Raw genomic sequence first — 25,394 nt, 5'->3', positions numbered from 1 at the left:
AGAACCAGCGAGGAGACTTTTTTTTTTTTTTGCAACTCATACCATTCGAAAAGTTTGCTTCCCATTGGATGGCCAGACTTCGTTTTTAGAACGCTCTGAGAAACTTATTTCTTATTGGCTAGACTGAGAATTCACTCCCATTGGTCCCTTTGCTATTGGTCCATCGTCCAATCAGATTGGCTACTTACGATCTGAACGCTCAAACGGGAAAAGTAGCTAGACTGCTTTGTGGGTTGGTTCGTGGGCTAAAGTTCTGCTTTCTTGGTTGCTGATTCTTGTCTGCTTCTGTCGAGCATTTAGGCATCTATATTTACCGAGTGTTGAAACCTGCATTAAAAAAAAATCCTCGCAAATCGCTGCTTTAATTAATGGTAAAAAGGGCTAGGCAGAAGGACTCTATTCACTAGTTTGTTTTGTGGGTTGGGAGAGGGAGACTCTTCTAATCCTAGGGGCTTTTCTTGTCTCCTTACTCTCTCACCCCAACAGCTGTGAGAAATCAGGTTGCTGCTAGCAGAATAAATTTGCGTTAGTTCTGCTTTCATGCAGACCAGAGCCCCAGGCTAGGCATCTCTGGGCATGCCTTCCAGCAGGCGGAATGGAGCTGATCTGTCAATACTGGGTTGACTGTCCTGCTACATTGCAGTGTGTGTTCTGACTCTGTGCCGAGCTTTGCACCTCTATGCCCATTGAAATCAAATGTGTTTCATGCATGCCTCATGTGCCTATGTGCGTATCTACCTGAATCCTGAGACCTCCATGGAAGGCCCTTCTTTGATTGTTCCCACCAACTTACGCATGGGGGTGGCTATGAATGAAAGGGTCTTTTTGGAAGTGATACCCCATTTATAGAATACAACCCAGAGAGTTCCACCTGGCAGCTGCCAGAGTGTCCTTTCAGCTCCAGGGTTATTTTCTTAACCCTTTGAAATCTTGTAGTTTTAATCCTGCTGTACTTTTGCTGGTTTTTATTTTATGCCCTTTCTTTGTTTCTGATCTTATCTGTTGTTGTTATTCAGTCGTTAAGTCGTGTCCGACTCTTCGTGACCGCATGGACCATAGCACGCCAGGCCTTCCTGTCCTCCGCTCTCTCCCAGAATTTAGCCTTGTGATGCGTTCCATAGGGTTTTCTTGGCAGGAATACGGGAGTGGGTTGCCATTTCCTTCTCCAGTGGACCACATTTTGTCAGAACTCTCTGCCATGACCTGTCTGTCTTGGGTGGCCCTGCACAGCATAGCTTATGGCTTCACTGAGTTATGCAAGCCCCTTCGCCACAACAAGACAGTGATCCATGAAGGGGGATCTTATTTGATGTTGCTTTAATCCTGTGCTTTATCTTATAATATGTCCTATTGTACTGCTGTATATTATTATTATTATTATTACTACTACTACTACTACAGCATATGATATATTGCTCTCACTGGTTTTAGACATGCGGAGTTGTCTGCCCTCTAAGTACTTCAATTTAGCATAATCTAGTATGATTACCTGTATTTTCTGGCTGTAAAACGTTGTGGTTGAATTCGAGGAAGTGGAGGGCTGATGTATGAAGGCTCTGGCTCAGAGTGTGGAGTGGGTGTTAGAGCCAATGATGGTCTCCTCTGGTCTTTTCCAGCCCTATGAAAAATGTTATTTGTTTAGATGCAAATTATGATGCACAACATAGCCACTCACTTAGTTGAGTTTTATACTAAAAGAAATTAGACACCATCAATGTACAGAGGCAGCCTACTTCTGAATTACCAGCTGCTGGGGGCAAGCAAAAGAGGAAAGTTTTCACCTTCCAGGCCTTCTCGTGTGAACTTCGCAGGAGCATCTGTCCGTTAGAAACAGAAAACTGACTTGATGAACCCTGGATTTGATCCAGGAGGCCAGTTCTTACTTATCAGAGGGTGCTGACAATTCTTATCTTCATCATTCCCTCTATTTCTGATGTTCAGGTTTGAGTGCTTATCTTTATGTAGTCAAAATGGCACCACTTATGCACAAGAGGGAGATATCAACAGGCTTGGGGGAACCCCACGGTTTTCAGAAGGCATGGCTTGGCGGCTTGAAAACAGAACAGGAATGCTCCACAGAGCAACATTTTGTCCTGTGTAAATATTTGAGGATGGGCCTGCAGAGCTGAACCATCTTAGATTAGTACACATAGTCTAAAATGAGGAACAAAAGCATTCCTCCCCATGGGCTGCTGGTTTAACTCCTGTGCAACTTCACCCTCGGCCTCCTTCTGGTTCTCCAGGGTTCAGATGTCACCTATGCCAGCATCTCCTGCTCTGGGGCAAGTCCCCCAGGACCCATGATGAGAAATGGAGGTGAGCCAGTAGAAGCGGAAGGGGTGATGTACAACAGAGTTCTGTTTTGACCCATCAACAGAGCAGAAAAATAAATCGTTTGTTCTCCGCAAAGTTACTTGGGACGAGTTGTATGTTGTGCTTAACTGGGTGGGGTGACGCCATGGAGGCATACTCTTATCACAGTATATAGATTGGCTCTTTCTATGCATGGGTGATTTGAAGGCCTTGTCAGCATAGTGTTCAGTGATTAGTGTATGTCAGTGATATGGATGCTGGAGGAACAGGTATGTTGGAATTACTGCGCTCTGTCTTAACTTTGCTGTGGGGAACGTAAAATGCATAAGGATCTTGACTTACCTCTGCTGGTATTACACCGACGTTAGCGTGCTGGCGGACTAGCAGCAGGACGCTGAATTGCTCTGTTAGTTTGCTTTTAGTGCATTTCTGTAGGTTCCCAGAACTGTCACCCAATAAAAAAAAACACCTTAGGTCAATTAACTATAAGCATTTGATCAATCACTTATATTTGCATTGATTTTCAGATGAGAAAAAAACAATAGTTCTAAAGGAAAACACACACATTCTTTTTAGATGTGAATTCTTAGAAGGGGCCTGATTTCTGCAGGTTTTATAATAACTTCTGTAAAATAAGTTCTTCCAAAGGAAGGACTTCTTCACACAGCACAGAGTTAAACTGTGGAATTTGCTACCACCAGATCAGGTGATCTTGGATGGCTTTAAAAGGAGATTAGACAAGTACATCGAGGATAATGGCTACTAGTCGCGATGGGTATATATTACTTCCACTATGAGAAGCATGTCTCTCTCAGTACCAGTTGCTGGGGGAAATGAGCAGGTTTCTGTGTCCTGCTTGTGAGCTTCCCATTGGGGCGTCTGGTTGGCCAATGTGGGAGCAAAATGCTGAACCAGCATGCCTCTTCTAATGTTGTTAAGTTGTATGAAAAATATTTTGAAAGTTTTAAAGATCTGATGGTCAACTAATCAGGGACACATTTTCACTGGGTCAAAACTCAAAACTTGGTTGACTGGCAGCACAGTCCTATGTGTGTCCTGAGTACTTGAGTAAAGTCCCACTGAGTTCAATTATAATAGTAATAATAATTCAATGGGGCTTACTTTCAAGGAAGTGTCCATAGGGCTTACATCAACCCTGCAGTATATTAGACCCCGATTATCTATGGATTTTATATCCATGGTGTCCTGTGAACAACCCTGCAGTGTAGCTCACTATTACAGCCCTATTGCAGGTCGGGGGGTGAGGGGCAGTAGTTTACGGCAGACCTGCAATGCAGCCCACTGTTAATATTGCAGGTCAGAAGTGATGAGGAGGCTAGTTTGGGTTCCCAGGCAAAAATCCCTTCTCCTTCTCAGCCTGCAGCAAAGGCCAATCTACGTAAATTGCCCCAATCCAGCACTCCATTTCGGGCAGAAGCCTCATGCTCCGTTGACTTTCATGCAGACTAGTTGCAATCTCAAATGTTCAAAAAATAAAAAAATTAAACATTTGCACATAAAATATGAGTAGGAATACCTGTCCTTGATGCCAACTTTTGTATTTTGCTATTAGTCAGTAGAACCAGCAAGGAGCCCTTGTATGCAAATAATAGAATTCAAAATGTTTGCTTGCCATTGGATAACTAGACTGGATTTGTTGAGGTGTACTACTTATTGGTTAGACTGAGAGTTCACTCTCATTGGTTCAGTTGCTATCATCGTCCAATCAGAATTTCTAATTGCAATCTGAAAGAAGAATCATGAGTTGTGCCCTGGTTCATGGGCTAAAATCCTGCTTTCTTGGCTGCTCATCCTTGCCTGACTCAGATGAGCATCTAATCGGATGGTGGAAGGGGCCTCCCAGCCCCCGCCTATTCCAGCTTCGTCCCCACACAGCACTGAGTGCCATTCTGTCTGACAGGGGCATCTGTATTTACTGAGCTCTGGAGCCTGCATTGTTCTTTGGGGATCGCTGTTTTATTTGGTTTTGATAAACAGGAGCAGGCCAAAGGACTCTTTCCACTAGCTTGTTTTGTGGGTTGGGTGGCGGGCTTGGAGACTGCTCTGTTCATAATTCCAACAGCTTTTGTTGCCTCCTTGCTCTTTTACCCCAACAGCTGTGTGAAATCAGGCTGCTGCTAACAGACTAAGTTCTGAGCTTGTAACACTCACACACACTCCAGTGTATATGCACCTCTGGTAGCCCCTTCCCTATGAAAACCTGCAAACCCACTCCAAAGGCCACCCATGTCTTCAGACACTCCAGACAGTGTGTCTACAGCACATGAGGAACTTTGGGCAAGGGGACACCAGGGGTGCGCCAATTACAGAGGGGCCTCATCCGCAATCCTTACCTCTAGGACCCCTGGGAGGGCTTGAACTGAAGTGGCTGGGGATCCAGCCAAAGACCAGTTAAGGAAGCTTTACAAAGAGGCTTGTGTTCCCTGCTGGGAGACAGTCCGAGACACAGACTTTCCCAACCAAGCTGCGGCTAGCTTGGGGGGAAAGCTAAGCCACAGCATGGCAGAACCTTAGCATCCGCTCCCCTTGGTGGAAGCCCTGGTCTTCTGGAGTAGTGCAAACAAGATGCAGGAGTTTGCCTTCCTGGGGAAAGATCAGCCCAGAGATTGGGTAGTGGATCCATGAAAGTCCTGCGCACCTAAGTTTGCCTGTAGTAAAAGCAGGTGAAGTTCGCCTGTCAACCCACGGCATGGTATTGATCACAAAGATGGCACTCCTGGCAACTGAAAACCTTACTTCTTATACCTTTTACACAAAGGAGTTGATGCCAGGGCCAGTGTGATAGTCCAACTGAAGACTTGCAAAACTGGTCTAAGTGTTGGGAATGGCTGTGCTTAACCTAGAACAAAAGACTGGGCAGCTCTTCCCGACATAGCCATTTTTATAGCAAAAAAGGGGGTGCTTTGTGGAGATGGATGTCTCAGTTATGCATATTGAGGATATCTGTTCATGAAAGTCATGGCATATTGCACATCTTGGGCCATATTCTGGAGAAAAATCACCCTGTGCATAAGATGTGCATATCTCACTCAATTTTACCCCTCTTTCTCCTTCAGGGCATGCACATCTGTAAATCTGAGTAAAAGCTGATGACTCCTGATCCAGTCTTGTCTACATGCCATAGCTGCTGAGAATGATCCCCTTTGTCTGTGTTTCTCATGCCTCACTGAGGTCGGAGGTGAAAGACAGCAAGCTTACTGTTCTCTAGCCAAGCTGGGGTCTGTGTGGTTCACTCGAAACTGAGCTACTTCCTAACAGGTCTTATTTAGTCGAGTGCATGCAATTCCTTTGCTGCTTTGTTTTCTCACCTTCAGCTCGTTGGTTTTCTTAAGAACTTGTGTTAGAAAAAAGGACAGCAGACAGCAGACAGCACAGAAGGGCGGATGAGGTTAGCTGCCCTCGACACCTTTAAATACAGCCTTTGGTGTAGCCGTGAGCTTGGCTGGAGGTGTGGGTGCTACGAGCTGGAGAAGGGGAAGGGTGCGATGGTGGAGTTCCTGTCTCGGTCTTTTGCTGGAGTGGATAGAGTTGGGTGGGGAACCACTTCCTCATCTCTCTTTGCACAGAAAACTGGACTCTGGTGGAGCTGATGACCCAGCCACCTTGAAGGGATCCTGACTGAGCATGGAGTTACAGGCTTTGGTGACAGGTTTGGTACCTGTCTTTCTTCTCTCTTCCCACCTCTGATGAGAAACTCACCATCCATCTCCTTCCTCCCCTCTTGGGTTTCTCATTGCCTTTCTCCCCTCTTCTTTCCTTCCAGTCTCCCTGGGGATCGTCCTCTGGCGATCAGCCTATGCAGGTAAAGTTGACTTCCGTTCTTGTTTTAATGTTATTGATTTGGTCCAATTTTCTATGGGGTGCAGCAAGGGATGCGTGGATTGTCTGAGAAAAGGGAATATTTTTAACCCAGCTTTAGTCTGAGGTCAGGGCGGACCATTGGAAGGGCGGTGGCTCAGTGGTAGGGCCCCTGTTTGCTTACGGAAGGTCCCAGGTTCGATCTCCAGCATTTCCAGATAGGGCTGGAAAACTCCTGCCTGAAACCCTGGAGAGCCAGTGCTGGTCAGTGTCGAAAATACTGGCCTAGATGGACCAAAGGTCTGACTCAGTATAAGGCAGCTTCCGATGTTCCCAAATTCTTGGGAGATGGACGTGCTTAATGGTTTAACCAACAAAGGTTTGCCTTTTCTGACCCCCCAACTTTTGAGTGCCCTCACCACCACCCCCTGCATGCACTCTATTCCTTGTCCCCAAAGTGGGATGTCTACAGAAGTGGGGAATTTGTAAACCTCACATATTCAGCTCTTAAAAATACATGCTGGCGATCCAAGGGCCAATTGCTGCTGCATCTCTTCAGTTCCCCCCCCCCCCCTGTGCCCACCTTCACATACTCCTGTCATCTGATTCCTCACGTCAGTGGAGGGTACTCCTGAATGTACCGAACTGTGGAATCTGGGTGGGAGATCTCATCCCCCCAGAGCTGCGCCATCCACCATCTGCAGAGGCGAGGCTTCCTTTTTCAGTGCGCATCTTTTGGAAGGCACAGTGGGAGGCTGAGCTGAGTGGGCAGTTTGGAGAAAGATGGAAAATGCCAGGTTTTGTTTTCAGATCAATATTTCTCTATGTGACTTTTATTTATTTATTTAGAGCGTTTTTACCCCACTTCTTCAGCCGGAAAAGGCTCCCAGGGTGGCTTACAAAGGTTAATATTAAGACAGTCGCTGCCCTCAGGCTTACAATCTAAAAGACACGACACAAAAGGAAAAGGGATTGGGAGGGAGGAGGGGAAAGAAAGCAAATACATCTCTGAGCTGAGTGATGTATTGGGCTAGGTCAGTCTCCCCCTTGCCATAACGCTCTTCCTGGGAGGCTGGAGGTGTAGCCTCCCAGCAGCCCTTGCTTTTAGTATATGTTAGCTTGCTTATTTATATCGCACCATCAGCTCAAAGGGTAGCATACCTTCCAGTGTAATATATGTAAATAAACAAAGCAAACAGGGGTGTGGTGGGATTGGGTGGGAGGGAGAGAGAAAGAAGATATGCTAACTGGATTCAAATATGTACAGAAACACTCGATGTTTCCTCTAAGTCTTTCCACATTCATATTTTCTTCATAGTATTTAATTATTTTTTTAAATGTTAAGCATGCTATCAATATATGTTGCACTTTTTTAAAACACTTAAAAAATATTACAGCATTTTTATGCCACCCAGTAACAAAAGTCTCTGGGCTGCTTACAATAAAAGAAAACTGATACATAAAAGATAAAAATGCAAAATTTAAATACAGCATTAAATCCAACAGTGGAGGATAAAAATGTAATACATACAATAAAGCTTACAGCAGCTTAGGAAATTTCACGAATCATAAACTCTAAAAATGTCACAAGATCTATAGATCACTAAAGGTGCAACCCTATGCATATTTAGACAGAAAACATGGTTGGCAGGGGAATGCTAGGAGTTCTAGGTCATTATTTTCTGTCTAAACATGCCCCCTAAAGGAATTTAAGATTAAAAAGTTAAAAGGCCTGGGAAAATGAAAAATGAAAATAAAAAGGGATTTCACCTGGTGCTGCAAAGAGCAGAATGTAGGTGCCAGAGAACCTCTCTTTGTAGGACAAGCTATCACCTTACAGAGTTACAACGGTTCTTCCCCCAAGAAATTTGTAGGTATATTGCGGTGTGGGATATGACAAATGGGAGACAAAGGGATAAGGGTAACAAGAGGATGGATATGAGCAATTGAACGTAAACATTTGTCTTAATTTCAGATGGCCTGAGGGGATGGGAGGCCTGCAAGTTCTTTAAGGGAAGGGATAAGAGAAATGGGGATGATCGTCTTGGAAAAGAGCTGTTTGAGGTGCAAGAGAATGCAGAAAAGCTTTCAAATAGGTAAAAGGGCCATTTTAAATAATGTGCAGAGGGGCATAAACCCCCTCTTGGTTCGTCGCCTAGCTGTAGGCCAAAGTACACACTAGACATGGGTAAAGTTTCAACGGACTAAGTTCAATATGTGCGCATATGGCGATCAGTCAGCGAAGGGAAGATGGCGCACCTCGGAGGGCGTGCAACAAGCTTTTATAGTACTGAGTAAACAACTAGGCTTACGCGTTTTTACAGCAAGGCGCTGGCTGGTTTTCCCATTGAGCATGCGTGGGTATATAGGACTGCTGGAAAAACTCTGGCTACGCCTTATCTGGTACATGCCTTACTAGTTTCATAACTTGCGAGGGAGTAGGGATGGGGTGTGCATATCTGCAGTCTGTGCGAACGGAATGAGCTGTGCGCGGGGTGGGGGTGGGGGGTGAAAGGGCTGTGCTCAGTTGTCATGGCCTTGGGAAACCTGGAAATTCTTCACAATAAGAGCTGTGCACAAAGGGCCTCCAACAGTTTCTCACAGGTAGGGCTTACATTGGCAGGGGCTGTCGCACAGATTCCTTCTTTTTTCCTAAAAGAAGTTTCTCCATTTCTGGTGAAAAAGAAATGGAGAAACTTCTGCAAAGTGGCCTTTTATTTCCAGAATGAGTAAGAAAAGAAAACTCAGAACTTCTTTGAGAAAAATGTCCCCTGAGGAATTTTGGCTCAGGTCCAGCTGTCATTCTTCAGGGATCAGCACCTTTCCCAGGTCTTCCAACAGTTAAATTTCTTGGGGGGGATGATTGTGGATACATCCGGTCTCTAATGCAGATGCTTATAATAATGCCACTTCGCTGAGAGTGCGGTAGGACATGTGAGTGGGCAGCGTTGTGTCCGGCTTCAGGGAAGAGGTGGCGTGAGCGCTGTGCCAAAATCTGCCCTCCAATTTCCTGAACATTTTCGTCCCCCAGGAAAGAGGCTTCCGTTTTTCTGCCTCATTCTCTGGGTGTCTTCTAATTAATTTGAATTTATTTTGGTGATGTTTTTGAGCTTACCTAATCATTGCAAGTGGCCAAAGGTGCTGTATGTATTTTTTTTCCTTTCCATTACACACCTCTCCGTTGCTCTGCAGCCTCCCGGGCTGCCTGATTTGAAAAAGCCCTACGGGAGAAATGTCTTCATGATGTTTTCCCCTGGGCTCTAGCTGAAGTGCAGGAAGCCGAGGAGGCTACAGGCTGCCAGACAGATCAGTGTGCAGTGACAGACAGGGTGCTCACGCACACTCTTCTGCCACCGCATAAGCAAGGTCAGCACTAGAACCCTGAGCCCATCCCATGAGGACTTCTCTGAAAGTTTCTTTTACTTTGAATTTCTTTTCTTAAGCAATTTCTCTTCTATCAAATTGAACGAGATTTTTTTAAAAGTGGAAGAAATTTTCAGCATGGCACTATTTTAAATAGTGCTATGTAGCTCTCCAGCCTTCCCCCTGCCGTTTAGCCAGGCAGATTATTCCTCAGAAGTGACGATGATTTCGCTTATGAATGGAAGTTTTACAAATGGCACCTGCAACAAATTGTTGCAGCGTGGAGTGCTCTTCTTCGCTGTTGTGGTCAGTCAGTCATGGCCACCTCCACAATACTCTATTCAATTTACCTGCCCGCCTGGATTTCCATCCCCCCCCCCCATCAGTCAGCATTTCATGGTCATTGAGAACAGTCAGTCCTTGTGTCATGGGACCAGCTGCGCTCTGATCCATGTGTAGAAGGGAGACCAGGCCAAATAGAGTGCCCCGCTCCAGTTTGCCCTTCCCGTAAACGTAAGAACAGGAGAAGAGCCCTGCTGGATCAGACCGAGGTCCATCTAGTCCAGCATTCCATTCACACAGTGGCCAACCAGCTGTCGACCAGGAACCCACAAGCAGGGCAAGAGCACAACAGCACCCTTCCTATGACTTTCTGCCGCCAGGCGGAATTCTTTGTTTTTCCCGTCTGCCTCCACCAAACAGACTTAAAACTTCTGGGTCTCTGGTAAATACTCTTTGGTAGTGTGGGGGTTTGGCTTTTAGACATGGAGCTGAGTAACCCAACAGGAAAAGAGACCACAAAGTTTAAATAATAACATTTTAAAAGATTACTGAAAAAAGTATTATTACTGGGGAAAAACATTTTGACGTCTGAATACTTACAGCACACAAAACAAAATGATAAGAGCAAAAGAAAATAACCAGGGCAAATGATTCCAGCTGAACCTAACTAGATTGTGTCCCTGTTTTCCAAGTTTGTCCCAGCAATATTTATTTTATGACAAAGTTCTCCGCTTTCCCAAGCAGCTTTCACTCTCGACCCTTTTTCTGCTTCCCTTCCAGTCTTTCAACCTTCTTCTCTATTTCATCTTTCCTCTTTTTTTTTTTTTTTTAACCCCCCCCCTTTTTTTGGCCTCCAATTTCACTTAGTGTGAAAGCTAGCTTGAGCCTCAGGTAACTCTAATCAATCTTGGAGAGCTCACCTTTGCCTCTCTTTGCAATGTCTGTGCAAGGCTCCTCACCTGTAGCTGAATTTCCCATCTCCGCTATTGCTCTGTAGACTTACTGGCAACTGCCTGGGCTTTTGACTTTTTGGCTTTAGCAACCACAGTGCAGGGGTTAACTCCATAATAGCTTCTGGGTTTTTAAAAAACTGTTACTGTATTTTAAATCTTTGTGTTGCTGCTAGATTTTATTTTGGTTTATATTTTTATTTTATACTGTAGTTTCAAACTTTTAAACTTTTATATTGTATCTTATGTTGCATTTTATCCAGAGAGGTTTGGCTACTGAGCGGTATAGAAATGTAAGAAATAAATAAATAAATAAATAAATCCCAAACAAGACTATATACACAATTATAAGACAGTTCTGTTATTTCAGATGCTGTTTTGGGGTTTCCTCCAACCCCTAGGACATTTTTCTAAATACTTTTTTGTGCTTCTGCAAACCTCAGTGTTCCTCTGAGTCTGCAAATACCTCCCTTGTGAGTGGGTGGTATGGTTTTGGCTGTACAAGCAGTGGCAGGCCTGAATATCAGAAACGGGGGGAATTATTTATTAGGCAACTGTATCTGGAACTTTTATCCCAAGCTCTCTCTTCAGAATGACTCTTCACAAGCCCTCAGGGGCTTCCAGAACACTCTCTGGCCCGGCTGACATGTAACAAGAACCCACTGTGGGTGAATTTCCCTGCAGGCTTTTTGTCATGGTGGTGGCAGCCATTTTGAATATTCGAGTTGTGTCAGGGGTGCATCATAGCTTCTCTTTATCTGCGAACCCCGCAAGGGGTTGACAAGCAACCCATAACCCTAAAACAGCAAATGGGTTCTGGGTGGCTTGACAACAGCCCACCTTCACTGGGTTCGCATGTAAGGGCAAGCTATGGCGCACCCCTGTCGTGGCTCGAATATTCAAAATGGCAGCCACTGCTGCAACAGAAAGCCCCGTGGGGCAATTCACCCATGGTGGCATCTTGTTACATGTGAACCAGGTTTTTCTCTCTCTCTCTCCCTCTCTCTTTCTCTCTCACCCCGCCCCCCTCGGGAGCTTTCAGCAGAGAAGAGTAAGGCATACGCTCCAACTTTCTGCTACAATATCTATCCACAAAGCAGTTTACAGCATAAGGACATAAAACAGTCCTAATATTATCAGGCAATAACCAATTAAAATGTAAATGTCTTTATTTAATATATTTCTGATTCACCCTTCCACTCAATGAGTACCCACGGAGATTTACTGTAAAATCATAAACACAATAAACTGCAACAATTCCAAACAAAACTAAAATGCATACATTACAATAAAACAGGGGCACCTTCTAAAAATCTAAGAGTGGCATTAATCACTGAAAACTTGGTGGAACAGCGTAGTTTTTACCAGCGATCTAAAGGCCGAAGGGAGTTCCACATCTGGGGTGCTGACACGCAGAAGGCCCTGTCTTGGTTCCCACTAGCTTCACCTCTCCAGGAAGCGGGACATGTAACAGGGTCCTGGATGAAGAACATAGAAGAATGTAGGAGGAGCTGAGAGATATGCGGAGCAGAGGATAAGCAGGTGGTGATAGTGGAGTAAGGATGTAGTGGTTTGTCATGAAAATAGTAAGGGGTGATGGAAGGCGAAGGCTGCAAGAGGAGTTTAAGAAAAGAAGGTAGGCATGACCGAGCAGAGGGCTGGATGCGCCTGATCTCGTAAGCTAAGCAGGGTCAGCCCTGGTTAGTACTTGGATGGGAGACCGCCTTGGAATCAGGCTTCCTGCACTGAGCAGGGGGTTGGACTCAATGGTCTTGTAGGCCCCTTCCAACCCTATGGTTCTATGAGATTTTTAGAAACCAAGTGATTGGTAAGATAATAGTGTAAGGGCTATGGACGAAAGGGGAGGTTGAGAAGGCAGATGGCTCTTGGACTGCAGAGAAGAGACCAGCTGCCAGGAAGCAGTAACCAGAGAGACTAGACAAGGTTCTGTAAGAGACCCAAAGCAAAGCAGTAGATGGCAGTAGAGTTCCAGTTCTACAAAATGAAGGCCAGCGTTCAATGGTGGACCCCATATACAAGAAGAAAAAAAATTACCATGTAGGTCTGCACAATACATCTGGAAACAGATCACACATTTGTCTGTTTTGCTTGGGAGGGAAGTATTTATTTAAAGGAAGAGGAACGCAGGAAGCTGCCTTATACTGAGTCAGACCCTGGGTCCATCTAGCCCGGTACTGTCGAAAGTGACTGGAGTGGCTGGTCAGCATTTCAGGTAGGATGCTTCCCTAGCACCACCTGGAGATGCCAGGGATTAAAGCTGGGGCCTTTTGCAAGTGAAGCAGCTGCTCTAATAAGGAGCTATGGCCCCTCCTCAAGAGAGGGTTTATAACTCTCTCTTCAGCAGGAAAGGCTCCTGGAGGGGCTTACAGGTCAATACAAACAAGACAGTCCCTTTCCCTCAGGCCTATGGTCTAAAAGGCACAACACAAGAGGAAAAAGGGATGGGGTGGGGAAAGGAAAAAGAGGAAAACTCAGACACCAGTTCTTAATGTTACATGGATCTTGTAATGACCAGCTGTAGTGCACATGTAAAACAGTGCAGGAGGACAGTCTCAGCTGCACAAATGCAAACACTGTCGCTGGTGAGGAACATTCCATTTACAACATAATTACATACATAAAAGGCATTCTTCATGTGGACGGTGAGACCAAGATTAAATTTAATCTCGCTGCTCCGTTGCTCATCTTTTAAAAGTTTTTAAAATGCAAAGATTGCTGTGAGTTTTCCATCAGATTCCTATGAATGGGTTTTCTATCATTGTGGGTTGCCTCAGGCATGCCTGGCCAAAACCTTGGACCTATTAAGTTGTCCTGGGATCTTCCCTTTGTTAAGAAGATCCGCTTTAACAAAGGCTAAGGAAAAGGCCAGTGACTGTTCTGGAACAGAGGTGCACGTCATATTCGGATAAATCCCCAGCCGATTCAGATAGATTCAGGATTCATCCACACCAAAGCTAGGCGGGGAGGAGGCTTGTTAGGACTTGAAGCCCAACTATCTCTCCTCTAATCCCCCCTCCCCCTTGCCCCACCCATGAGGAGTGGGGAGAGGGAGGGGGGGAGGGGGAAGGAGTTGTTTTTTGTCAAGTTGGCATTGTCATGACAACAAGGACTAAGCCATGTGCTTTTGCATTGGGAAGCAGTCATGCACATCTATGGGGTGGGTGGGTATTTCCTGTAGCAGAGTCTTGCCTATCTTTTGCACTGAAAAGGGGTGTAGACCGTGGGTCATCTACATAAAGTGGGATGTGTCTGGGGCAGCGGGATTCAAATGGATAATTGTGTAAAGCTACCAAGTTTCAGAAGGATGCATCATCATAAGGCTGCAATATCAGCTCTGACCAGTAGAGGGTGCTGTGGTATTAGGGGTTGCACAGAATGGCCGATGTCACAAAATGGCCACCATGCCTCAGAAATCCAGATCCAAAGTGTGCACACCCCTAGTCCACACAGTGGCCAACCAGCTGCCCACAGGAAACCCACAAGCAGGACATGAGTCAACAGCACCCTCCCTCCATGTTCTCAGGCAACTGGTATACATAAGTATACTGCATCTGATTACTGGAGGTAGCATAGAGGCATCAAGACTAGTAGCCATTGATAGATAGGCCTGGACACCTACCCCCCAATTCTGGTTGGAAGCTCTCCCCACTATCTTAGGCCAGCTCCCAGTTTCTCATAAGAACATAAGAGCTGTGCTTGATCAGACCAAGGGTCCATCTAGTCCAGCATTCTGTTCACACAGTGCATTCCCAGCTGCCCAAGGGAAACCCAGAAGCAGGACTTGAGTGCAACAGCACCCTCCCGCCCATTTTCCCCAGCAACTGGTGTACATAGGCAGACTGCCTCTGATACTGGAGGTAGCATGCAGCCATCAGGACTATTGACAGCCTTCTCCAGGAATTTGTCTACCCCCTCTACCATCCAAATTGGTGGCTGCCACTACGTCTTGTGGTAGCAAATTTCATAGCTTTGTGAAGAAGTACTTGTCTGAATCTCCCACCAATCAGCTTCATGGATGACCCCACTGGGGTCTAGTATTATGAGAGAGGGAGAAAAATGTCTCCCTATCCACATTCTCCACACCAGGCATAATTCTGTAGACCTCTGTCTTGTTTCCGCTCACCCTCCTTTTTTTGCAAGCCAAACCATCCCAGCTGTTGTAACTTTCCCTCATAGGGGAGATGCTCCAGCATATTGATCATTTTAGTTGGCCTTTTCTGCACTTTTTCCTGCTGTACAATATCCTTTTTTAGGTGTGACCAGAGCTGGACACAGTATTCCAACTGTGGCCACACCATAGATTTGTATGGGGGAGTTTTATTCTCATCCCTTCCCTAATTATGCCTAACATGGAGTTTGCCTTTTTCATAGCAGCTGCACACTGGGTTGACAAGTCTCGCTTCTTTCCCAGGGAATGATTTTACCAGGGCTCTCCAATCACAGTGCTGTGGGAGAGGGACGTTGAAGTAATATATCAACTTGGTTGTAGTCTGTTCTGTGCTCTTTGCAGTATCTCAGCTCCAGTAGTGCAGTGGCAAATTCAGAGGTGCAGGATCCCTTCGTGACAGTCACAGCCACGTCCCCTCACAGCCACGCCCCCTTCTAAGAGTATACAACCTTGTAAGATATACAGCCTTCAGCTGGGATCCAAAAACAGTGCAGCTGAGAGTAAGGCAGGGGTATTTCCGTTGGACGTCTGAGAAAAAAATGCAGGGGTGTTAAAATCTTTTTTACCCACTCACCCACAAACATTTTAGGTTTTCAAAATATGATCTTCTATGGAAGCCTCGCCCTCTCAACTCAGCCCTCATGGACAGATCCCTTCTCATTTAAACAGCCCCCTCACACACTCCCCTAGCACCCCAACATTTTCCATTAGCCTTCCCTAAGCGCCTTCATTATATCTCCCCCCTTCCCCCCCCAACAGAAACGTCCACACACCCAGCTGGATCGAACCACACGCACACACGCACACACACAGACACACATGCACACCGAGTGGTGTAGTGGTAAATTTGGAAATGCAGGAGCTCACTGTGACAGTCTCCAAGGGCAGTCCAAAAATTTCAGGCAGCTGTGTCGATCCATATCAACCAACCAGTTCTAGGAGTTTTCATCTCCACCAGGAGCCCGTCTTTGGTAAAGTGAATAGGCCTCAACTGCCCATTCCCGACCAAGTCATCCCAAATACTTTGCATTCCAACATGGAACGATATATTGTTGCTTGGAAAATTCATTCCCCCCACAGCTACAGTGAGGATCGCAGCTACGCTCAGAGGGAACAGGGAATTCTGAGGGGGTGGCAGATGACATCACAGTCCCTGCTGATGAAAAAGTGCCGGGGCTGCGTCCCTGCGCGCCCCACCTCCCCTACACCACTGCTCAGCTCTTAATCTAACACACAGTGCTGCTCTGGCATGGTGACCCTTCACTAATCCAGGGACAGCCTCTTGGATCAGGGAGTGCCTGCACCTAGTGCAGGTGCATGCAAGGTCCATGCCAGGCAGGTCTGGGAAGGTGAAACCACAGTGGTGCAGCTAGGTAAGTTCAGACCTTGGACTTAACGGTCTTATGGGGTCCCCCTTTAGACGCCTGTGTGTATTACTGTGTGTAGTACTTCAGACACAAAGCACACAACTAGCATTTCTTTCTCCCCCCACCCCAACGCCATGCTTTACAACTGCCTCTACATCCTTGATATATTAGAGGAGAACCCCCCCACCTCTTTGCCAAGCTTGAGTAAAAAGAAAAATATTGTAGAAAAAGATAATATATTTTTAGAGTGAAAATAATAAAATGTGCATCTGCAGCCATGCACACGTCCAGCCACCTGGCCCCTGATTATAAAATTGTTTTTAAAAAGAGAAGAAAGGATGCTTGCAGTCAGTATCAGCTCTGGGGTCGCCTGAGATATCCAGGTTGGCCCAGGTGTTGGCACGGGCTGTGTTTGCACTGTCCACATCACCTTCTGCTCTCTGGGTAGTCATTTGCTCCCCCTCCCAGGCTATGGGCCCGTAGACTTTGGTCCAGAGATCCAACCCCAGCTGCGCCACTGACACATCCACCGGACAGTTTGCCTAAGTGAGACCCACTGAACTTCCTAGCGCATTGTGCTTTTACATTCCATATGCAGACATTTTAGTCCCACTGCCTTTAATGGGGATTCTTCCAAAGGTAGCGTGCATTAGAGTCTTGCATCTGTACTAATCCTAACCTGTCTTGAGCCCCCACCTGGAGCAAGGTAGCTCAATGTGAGCTGTTAACTTACTCAATAAAGGTCTGGGGAAGACATGGAGCATCTCTACACCAGCCTAAGATCCCGGATTTAAAACAGGGCTTTCTGCTTTCAGTTTAAATGCAGGACCACAATGAAATCCCTTTACACATGCTTCCTTCCCCCCTCCTTTTCCCCCTTTATCTGAGTCATAGAATCACAGAATAGTAATTGGGTTGGAAGGGGCCTACAAGGCCATCGAGTCCAACTCCCTGCTCAATGCAGGAATCCAAGTCAGAATCCAAGTCAGTCTTTGATATGTTTCTTATACAGCTGCTAGATGGCGCTGTGGTCTAGCTCCTCTTATTCTGAGTTTTCCTCTTTTCATGAGGGAACTCAAGCGGAACTCAAGCACAGTAATTTGATAGCTCATTAGCTCCAATCTTTCAAAAAATGGGATAAAGGTCATTTAGTGTGAGAGATGCCCTGGAGGTTGATGATGTCATCTAAAGGGCCTGCAAACTTCCATGAGTAACCAATCTCAATAGCAGGATAAAAGCTCCGTGTGAAGAAGCCCCAAGAGCTTCTATGCTGGTTGACTCTGATTCAGCAGTTGCAGCTGAGTTTTCCTCATCAGTAGCCACAGCTAGGTCTTCCTTCTCATGAGTAGACCCTTGCTCCTGAATAGACCCTTCCTCATGCATATACCCTGGCTGAAAGGGTCTTCTGGCATCCAGGTGGTCACCCCAATGATGCCTCTGAACATCTCACCTGATCTGTGGCTGTTGGTGCTCTGGTGAGATGTGGGAGGAGGAGGAAAGTCTGAAAGCACCGCTGGGCTCAAGCCAGGGTTGAAGGGGTTCTTGGGGATCTCAGACGGGGCACCCCTGCCACAGGATGCCTTGGGTTGCCCCAGGTCTACTGTAGGAGAGGTGTGCCAAGGGATTGAGCTTCTCCTCCTCTTCCGAAGAGATCTCCCTTGGGATTGGGTCAGCTGGCATCCTGACACAACTATCTGGACTACTGATTTCTATAGAACATCTATTGATTTCAGTGAGGAGTTGGAGCCAGTAAAAATGCTGGCTGCCCTATTTCCCCTGCCCCCCCCCCCCGACTCATGAACATGCATTGAAAAATTGAGAGCAATCCATTTTTTAAAAAAAATATTCAGATTGTATAGTGAGACAACGTATAGTGTATAGTGTATACTCATTGTATAGTGAGACAACGACATACGTGATGTCCTTGATTATGTGTCCCCTACACTCTTCCCCACCCTTTTCCACTGGTGTTTTATCCCTTAGAATGTCCAGAACAGCTCACTGACATAGCTCTTCTGATGGATGGCTCAGGGAGCATCGTGAACCACCAGTTCTTGCAGATGAAGACTTTTGTCATGAAGGTCATGAAGCATTTCCAGAATACCAACACCCAGGTAAGATTGGGATGATGAGGCCGGGCATGGAATGAAGTGATAATATCTTGAGTGAAAGTTTTGATTCCATCAGTAAAGATCTTGTAACACAATTATGATACTCATTTTGCCTGAACAAATTGTGTTTCCAACTAGGGTTGCTGGAAGTAGTTTTGTTTCTGCAGAAATGGTTGCAAATAGCTCAGCAGAAGGTACTTGGGGCAAGGATGAGCCTTCCTGGTTGGTCCAGAGTGATAAGAGCACCAGTTATCTTTAACTTATAAAGTGATGAGACCAAAAAGAGTTTTTAGTGTGTAGAGGAAGGCTGGAAGGAAAGAAGAATAAGAAAGACACAGAAAATCGGAGAGCAGTTTTGGGAGAGGCCTAATGCTGGGGAGAAACTGAATGCTTGGAAAAGATGAGAACTAAGATATTGCTGGGAAGAACTTCATTTATTTGATTTGTACCCTGCCTTTCTACCAAAAAAACGGCACTTAAGGCGGCTTACAATCACAAATAAAACTTGATAAAAACAGTAATAAAACAAATACATTAAAACACAATTAAAAACAGAGTAAAAACAGCATCCAGCTCAACAGACCCACTTACACACCAGGGTCCACTTGAATAAAAAGGTCTTTGCCTGCTGGTGGAAGGACAGCAGAGAGGGAGTGAACCTAAACTCTCTCGGCAGGGAGTTCCACAACCAGGGAGTGGCCACTGAGAAGGCCCTCTTGTCGCCGCCTAACACACCCCAGAAGGTGGTGTCCTCAAAAGAAGGGCCTCTCCCAAATATCTTAGCACCTGGGCAGGCTCGTATAGGTGAAGGCAGTCTTTCAGGAGGCTTGTATAGGAGAAGGCAGTCTTTCAGGTAGCCTGGTCCCAAGCTGTATAAGGCTTTATAGGTCATAGCCAGCACTTTGAGTTCTGCCCAGAAACAGACTGGTAGCCAGCGAAACTGTTGTAACAAGAGGGAGTCAATTGCATGCGCCCTGTAACCGGCCCCCCTCAACAGTCTGGCTGCAGCGTTCTGGGCCAGCTGAAGTTTCTGGACAGTTTTCAAGGGCAGCCCCATGTAGAGTGTGTTACAGTAGTCCAAGTGGGTTGTAACTAAGGCATGTGCAACTGTGGCCAGATCAGATGTCCCTAGGAATGGGCGCAGTTGGCACAGTAGCACTGTAGACAAGTCAGACTGAAATGGAGGGGTTGCAACCTCAGCCCATTCTTCTTTTTTCCCAAAACAACATCACACCTCTTGGAAGTATTGGCCATCCATCCATCCATCCATCCATCCATCCATTCACACACTCCAATTCCTGTCCTGCCACCACCATACGCTCAAAGTCGGCAACAACTTTTAAAAACAACAACAAATTACGTGATAATAGAGTGTTTCAAGGCTGTATCAAATACAAAGCTAGTGCTCTGTTCACAGCTGCCCTCCAAACTGAGCAATATTAGGACAGAATGCTGTTCGTGGGATAAGGCTGCATCCAGTTCGGCCCATTTCTTGAATGCATAGCTTGGTGCAATGGTTAGAGTGTTGAACTTGGGAAATCGGGGTTCTAGTCCCCACTCAGCCTTGAAGCTCACTGGGTGACTTTGGGCCAATTACTGACTCTCGGCCTAACCTACCTCACAGGGATGTTGGGAGGATAAAAATGGAGAGGAGGAGGATGACATAAGATGCCTTGGGTTCTGTGCAAGAGGGGAAAAAGTAGGATATAAATGTAATAATAATAAATAGCATCAGCATGAGAAATCAGGCCTTATCAGTGTCTGGTAATTCTAAGGACTACAGTGGTAGCCAAATGGCTTAACCTGTAGCACTGGAAAGCACTGAATTCTCCACACATTCAGACTTAGATAGGTGACCTTTTAAACCTCTCAGTCAAAAACTGTGCAATAATTAATAAATGAGATGCTAGCACCAAATTTAATGGCATTTGGTCAGAGTTTGTGGAGCTAGCTATATCTTACATTCCTGTACCCATGGGTGTAGCTGACTTTGCCTTCTACTCTCTTCTTTCTCTCCCCACTCCTTTTTCCCCCTTTCCCCCTTCTCTCCTCTTGTCAACAGATAGTTGGCTGATAGCTTAATATAGAGGTAGGGAATCTTTTTCAGCCTCAAAGCTGCATTGACTCAGGGCAAACGTGTTAGGGGACGTATGCCAGCCCTTGTTTTATGCACACATACACACACACTCACAAACATGTCATTCATACACATACACTCAGGGGTGTTTCCACCAGCAATTTACTCCAAGCTGGCTGTGTGTTGAGGTCGTTAGGGATGCATGACGTCATGGCCGTCCAGCAGCCACCCTGGAGTGTATCAGGGAAAAACTGGATTTCCTGAGACTGCTTAAAGTCCAATTATTTTCCTTAAGTTGGTTTCTCCCTAGTATAGTTACTGTGTGCCCCAACCCTTGCATTTAGCTCCAGAACGCTAGCCCTGCCCAGGGCTGTGCCTTTCTGACCCCAGTCAAGAGCTGTTTCTTCCCATTGTGCTGAATGAGGCTTGCCCTCTCAATGACCACAGAAATAACAGAGAGCACCTCAATTGACATGACACATTTTAAAGCTCAATTCCTTAAGTGAGATTAAGCACAATTCCTTAAGTACTTCACAGATATCCTGTGGGTTACAATGGGGGCTGGTTTCTGTCTTTGTGTTTACTGCTCTCTTTCCCACAACAAACCCATTACTGTCTTGTCAGAAGTAACTCCCATTGTGGACAATGAGGTCTTCTGGGTTAAAATGGGGGCTGGTTTACCTCTTTGTGTTCCCCCCTTTTCCAGCACAAGCATATGTGTATCTACTCGGAAGTAACTCCCATTGTGCTCAATGAGGCTTGCTCTTGAAATGCACTTTCAGGGGAAAGGAGAAAATGGGGGGAGGGGGAAGCCTCTTTTATTGGTTGAGCAGCCCCTGCCAGTCGGATGATGTTCACTCCAACCCCCACCTCCACCAGGAAGTATGGTCTGTGAAGCAATTTTTACTGGTCTGGAGAATTTGCTTGTGGAACTCTGTGTGCAGAAAAAACAATTCCTTTAAAAAAATCTGAGACTTCTCCACTAGCTTCTCCTTCTGTCATTGTGGAAACATGGTCTTGGTGCCTTCCCTCTTCATTTGTTCAACTAAGGTAAGTTTAGTGACCCCAGAGGAGGATCTGTCAGGGGGGCAAAGCAAAGCACTGGGTGCTTCCAGGTGGAGGGCTCTGCCATGCAGAATGTATGTGCAGGTATTCCACCCATTTTTCCTTAACAGATTTTCTGCCGTAAGCAAAATAGTGGAAGAAGCAGGGGGAAAACATGGGAGGGTTTTGAGTGGAAGACGATGTTGTCTGGCTCCACTGTAACATTCTGTGAATGAGGCAGGGTGGTGGCATGATAAAAGCCTTGTCTGGAAGTACCTTCCGCTCCTGAGATCATAAGGAAGTGACTAGATGTTGTTCTTATTGCATAGCTTTTCTTTTCTCAGAATCCCAGGTGATTCCTGTGGGTTCACTTCTACCAGCCCCCATCCTGTCCATTTCCCCTCCATTGATTCCTCCGCCTCCCCCCCCCCCGATGTTGTGATGGGGTGGGTAGTGGGGAGGGTGGGGGAGAAATGTAAAAGTGTCCATGCTCCTTCAAGATCTGATGGCAGGCATTAGCTTAGATAAGTGGGACCAGCTGGTATTAAAAACAGAAAACTGGACCAGGCGAACCCTTGATTAGATCTGCCAGGACAATTCTTTCTTTTCTGAGGGTGTGGGCAATTGTTTTGCTAATTGTTTCTGATAACAACCCCTGGGGATTTTACAACATGAGAGCTGAATGAGTTGGGGGTTATACATATGCTTTAAAATGAGGAAGAACAGGCTAACCCATAATAGGATCCTGAGCTATCCTTCATTTTATGCCCGAGGGATGTCACTGGCAGATTCCCCCCATATTCCCAGGGCTGAGATGTCAACAACACCCTTCTTACCTCTTGATCTGCTGATGTCAGGGTTGGATCTGAGCCCATAATCCCAAAGCAGCTCTGATTCTGTAGAGGAGATATAATCCATGGGAGAGGAACTCTCTCAGGTTTCAGAGGTGCAGCTGGAGGGGGAGCCTCCCCAGCTCAGATTCCTGGGAGTGACAGTGACCCTGGCATGGAAAGGGAGGGACAACTTGAGCTTTTAGAAATGAGGCGCAGGCACAGAGCCAAGTGAGAGGTTGCGGGAGCCGAGCTGAGGCACTCAGCCCAATTGGCTTGACGTCAACAACTGCGCCCCGAGACCCCATGGGAAAGAGGGAGAATTTCCCCTCCTACTCCTTAAGTTCAGAGAGTTGCCGCACTTTTCTCCAAATGGCGATCAACTGACGTCCTAACTCTTAGAAACCCCTGGTAGGCCGTTCCTTTGTATTTCCTCTGGGTCTCAGGCAATTAGCATCTGTAAGCCTCATTAGGTCAAATGGAAATAAAGACTTGCAAAGCAGTGCTTTTGTCTGAGTGTTGATTCTGGCTATTGGAGGGTTCAGAAGACAAAAGGGGCATTCCTGAGAGCTGTGTGCTTGGGGATGTTAGAGAATTCTGCCACAGGTCCCAGGGGGGTCGAATTTCAGTGAATTCGGCCCCCCAGAATCCGTGGCAGAATGGAGCAGCCCGCCCCACCCCCCCCAAAAGCCCTGCAAAACGGAGCCTACCTGGCTGCGGCTGTGGCTGCGGCTTTGGCTGCGGTGGTGGCTCCAGCTGCTGCCAGGCTGCTGAGGATGCAAATGTCATCCTGAGTAGGGGACGCCACTTGCGTCCCTATTGTAGCCTGTGATAGGCTACGTAAATATTTATGTAGCCTATCACGGCTAAAGCGGGAACGCAAATGGCGTCCCCTATGCCATTTGCGTTCTTGTTTTCTCTGTGATAGGCTACGTAAATATTTACGTAGCCTATCATGAGCTACCATAGGGACACAAATGGCATCCCCTACTCAGGACACCATTTGCGTCTGCAGCAGCCTGGCAGTGGCTGGAGGCCCCGCTGCGGGTTGGCCTGGCCGGCGGCTCCGTGGCCTGGCTGTGGAGCGGAGCCAGCCGGGCAGGATTCCGGGGGGGAGGAACGGATTGCCTCCCCGCATCGAGGATTTCGGGGGGAGGGACGGAGCGCCTCTCCCCTACCGCGGATGTCCCTGGACAAAAACAGGTAAGTGTTTCGTACATCCCTATGTGTGCTCCACTGAGACCAGGGACGGAGAATGAATACAAGCCAGAGGAAGGGGAGGAGGAGGAGAGCTGTACATGAATATTCCACTTCAACCCATCCTCCCAGCAGACAAAGGAAGAGGTTGCCACATATAATGAGTCTTCTGGGGTAGAAAAGGGGATCCTAAACTGGCTGGGCTGTCCCTCCCATTAGGGAGAATGGGGAAGATGTCTCAGGAGTGTAAGCTACCCCTCTGCCCTCAGGCACTGTTGAGGGCAGTATCCCCATGCCAGTGTTGAAATACGATTCAACTGCCATTTCAGTCAGCTTCCAGAACTCAGCCACTCCCCAAACTTCTCCTTCCTTTACTTCACCCTAACACAGAGGTGGGACACACAGCCCCCTCCCCCATGGCCTTGGGTGTGGCCCCACCCCACCCCTGCTGCTAACCCCACACTGCTGAAATTCGATGGTGCAGCAGCAGAAATATTGGCCATGTACCACCAAGATTTGGCAGCAAAATAGTAAAAGGTAAAAGGTAAAGGTGTCCCCAACCAGTCGTGTCCGACTCTAGGGTGCGGTGCTCATCCCCGTTTCTAAGCCGAAGAGCCAGCGCTGTCCGAAGACGCTTCCATGGTCATGTGGCCAGCATGACTGAACACCGAGGTGCACGGAACGCTGTTACCTTTCCCGCCGAGGCGGTACCTATTTATCTACTTGCAATTTCTTGCTTTCGAACTGCTAGGTTGGCAGAAGCTGGGACTGAAGATGGGAGCTCACTCCATCACGCAGCACTCGGGTCTCGAACTGCTGACCTGCCGACCTTCCAGTCTGCAGTTCAGCATCTTAACCACTAAGCCACCGCGGTCCCAGCAAAATAGTAGGGACACTCAAAAGTGCCAAATCTACCCTGTTTTTGAGCTAAATCAAAATCAAAAGGGGGCAGGAGGCCGTTCCACCACGGATTCTGGGGGGCTGGATTCTACAGAATCCGGCCTCACTGGAATCCATGGCGGAATTCTCCGCCATCCCTAGCACACCCACATATAGCTCAGTGTGATGGAGCCCGTGCGTTGCATGCAGAAGGTCCGAGGTTCAATCCCGGCATCTCCTGGTAGGGCTGGGAAACAGTCCAGCCTGAACAGCTGGAGAGCCAATTGTCTGACTCTCCAGGAGAGAAGAAAGCATTCCATTCACGCAAGATTGAGATCCTCCCACTCAAGTCCGCTCTGTCAGGCGTGCTTGAATGTGTGTACATTCTGGAGTACGTCTCTGCTCTGTAAGTTTCAGTTTTGCCCTGCTCAGGGATTCACCTGAGCTTGTGAGGCCTGCAAGTATGTAGGCAGAGGAGGCCATGCATAGTGGCCCTTCACTCATTGTCCCCGTTCATGTTGTCCCCCATGTCATTAACCGAGTAGAACGTCCTGTGTGATTGGAGACCCAGTCACCCGCAACTGTTAAGGAGAAAGGGAAGGAATACCTGCACGATACGTTCTGCGTGGCAGCGCTAGGAGCTCTCCGTCTGGAAGCACCCTGTGCCCTGGATCAATGTGGGGCTGCTTGCTTTGCCTCCCTCACAGATCCTCCTCTGGGGTCACTAAACTCTGCTTATGGGCAGCTGGTCTCTCCTCTGCAAATCCAAACCATCACCCTTTCCCCCCATCCCTTTTCCACAGCCGTTAAATCCTTCAATTGCCCTTAACTCCATTTTTTTTTTTAAATATCACTCCTGGGTTACCAAGAAATAAAACCTGCCTATTCACCTCTCTGGTGTAGTCTGCACATCATATAGCTGCCTCACTCAGCACTTCTCTTTACAGCACTGGAGTGAGGGCACACCAGCCAG

The 25,394-nt window shown here is 46.9% G+C and overlaps 1 protein-coding gene across 1 annotated transcript in view; it reads left to right on the top strand.

Annotated features, from left to right (window-relative positions):
• Positions 1-5,565: 5,565 nt before the first annotated feature.
• LOC146343063 (Fc receptor-like protein 5) overlaps positions 5,566-25,394 on the top strand; it is a 35,715-nt gene continuing 15,886 nt past the window's right edge. Inside the window, exons 1-3 of the mRNA XM_084806611.1 lie at positions 5,566-5,722; positions 5,901-6,136; positions 18,267-18,397. The gene's annotated coding sequence lies outside the window, so the exon portion shown is untranslated. The remainder of the gene's footprint in view (positions 5,723-5,900; positions 6,137-18,266; positions 18,398-25,394) is intronic.

The sequence above is a fragment of the Heloderma suspectum genome, chromosome 6, assembly GCF_057233095.1.
Source record: "Heloderma suspectum isolate Gila_16-S chromosome 6, 16-S_ref, whole genome shotgun sequence".
In the NCBI taxonomy this organism is placed as follows: Eukaryota; Metazoa; Chordata; class Lepidosauria; order Squamata; family Helodermatidae; genus Heloderma; species Heloderma suspectum.
This window is presented reverse-complemented; position numbering and strand designations above follow the sequence as displayed.